The 2,269-nt window shown below is 44.1% G+C and overlaps 1 pseudogene; it reads right to left on the reverse strand.

Moving 5' to 3' along the window:
- Positions 1 to 1,297: 1,297 nt before the first annotated feature.
- LOC115286570 lies at positions 1,298 to 1,875 on the reverse strand (annotated as a pseudogene).
- Positions 1,876 to 2,269: the final 394 nt, after the last annotated feature.

The raw sequence follows: 2,269 nt of genomic DNA on the forward strand, positions 1-2,269 counted from the left end.
CTGGGCTTTTACCCTTCTGACCTATGACTAGGTCTTAACTGGCCTTGATTTTTCAAGTAATATAATATCATATTATTATACTGTAGACAAAAGGTCTTCCTCAACCTACAAGCTACTTCTAAGAAACCACAGATCTTTAAAAATAAAGACTAGTGGTTTCATACATCCTGATAAAAGTTACTTTGGCTATAGCCCTTGGGCAGATATACACACAGCTGGAGTTGAATAGATGTTTGTGGAATGATTAAGTATTGACCAGCAGCTTTAATGCAGAGTTAAGCTTAGACATACCACCTATCACCAGCAATTCAAATTCCTGTGCCCAATACCAAGTAGCTCACTGCACCAGGTGACACTTCCTTAGTTTAAAGCAGAGGTTTTCAAAGTGTGGTCCCCTTACCATCAGCAGAATCATCACCTGGGAACTTGTTAGAAATGCCAATTTGGGGGCTCTGGGTTAAGGCCCAGAAACTAATGTTTTAACAAGCCCTCCCGGTGATTCTGATGCATGCTCAAGTTTGAAAATCACTGGTTTAAAGGCCAACACATGAAAACAATAACAAAAGAAAATGATTCAAACTCTTGCTTCATTCAGTTGTGACAATCCAAGGTATCAAGGCAAAGTAAAGTATCAATGGTTTTATTTCAAAATATCTGTTTCTATCTACTCAAATTGATTGTCATCTTTTCTTTTTTGATTGACAAGTTCATTCTAATCAAAACCTGAAGTAGGAACACAAGTTCATGAGTCAGCCACCTAAGAATGCACACTTTTGCAAGTCCAGCCCCGTATTTAGTCTCAAACCACCCTTCTGCACACTACAAAGATTTTGGTGCAACACATCACACCTACAGAAAGGCACAATGTATTTCACACTTATCAAATGGATTCAGGGTTTAGTTGGGCAAGAATTTCCCTCAGCTCCCACCAATCCTAGCTGAAGCGAGTCTCTTTCCATCACTGACCCAGGAGAAACCCACCAATTGCACATACTGTTAACAAAATAAAAATAGAAGACTAAAAAAGGAAGCAGGTGATCAAGTCTTTCAATAAAAGTCTACCTGTTTTGGACAAGAACATGTGGGAATCTTGTCTGAGGGAATCTCAGATCATTAGGAAAAAAGCCAGGGAGGTTATCACCTTAGCTCAGAGACTAAAAGCTAAACCTCTGTTGAGCAGGTGTGTGTGTGTGTAAGGAATTAAGGAGCAAGAAGGAAGATTGGAGCAGGAATCATGTCCTTCAGTCTTGAACTGCTTCCCACTGCAATCGATAAGGCTGCACCATGGAGCTGAGGGCTAATGGCAATGATCTGTGATGTCTACCACCACCACCTTCTTCCAGCTGAAGAGAAAGTATCCTGTGCCGGCCCCCACTGCTACTGCAATGCAGAGGTACCCATTGTAGGTCATGAAGATGAGAATGAGGAAGTAGCTGATGACCACTTGGATGATGTGCAGCACTGTCTGCAGCAGGTGGGGAAAGCTCAGCATCTGCTGCCCAACAGTTTTGTGTGTCTTCATAAGGATGGTTCCATTCAGTCCTGAGACGGGCATGGAATTGTAGCAGATGCTGACTTGTGACTTGCGCAGCAGGCTCTCCTAGGCTATCTTGAGTCCTTCATAGAACATCGCCAGTAAAAACACCGCCATGAATGCTCCCGCCATTTCTCCGGCTGTATTGATCACAAAACCAGAAAACAATAGTTCCACATTCTTAACGCCAAAGTAGAATGTCATAGACATCGTCATGCCGTCCATCCCTCTGCCATGAGAGTGGTAGGCCGAAGTGGTCGTGGTGGTGGTGGTGGTGAGAAGGCATTGTGGTACTGTTGTCAGCTATATGGCTTTGTCCCCGTGTGGTGGGAATGGTCCATGTTTGCAGGTAAAGTTGAGACTCAGCAGAAGAATCTTCCAGATCCAGTCTTGCCACTGGCACCTCCTTCTTGGAACCTTAGCTCGTCACCACTCTCCACACAGCTCTAAGACAGAGCATGTGACTCCTCAGCAAATCTCACCTGCCACACATAAGTTCCTGCTTCAGGAGGGGCCAGTGTACCCAATTTGGATAATAAAACTGGACATTTTTTTACCTAGTGGCTTCTGGGGAAAAGAATCATCTCTCTTAAGAGAGATTTCAAAGGACAATGGTCCTCTCTCTTGATGTGGACCAGACATCTGCCTCACTGAAGCTGTAGTCAGCCACCTTGCAACCACAAGAGGGGCCAGGAGAAGCCCAAGTCGAGGGAAAGAACCCAGGTCCTGTCATCA

This window comes from Suricata suricatta, chromosome 3 (genome assembly GCF_006229205.1).
Source record: "Suricata suricatta isolate VVHF042 chromosome 3, meerkat_22Aug2017_6uvM2_HiC, whole genome shotgun sequence".
Taxonomy (NCBI): Eukaryota; Metazoa; Chordata; class Mammalia; order Carnivora; family Herpestidae; genus Suricata; species Suricata suricatta.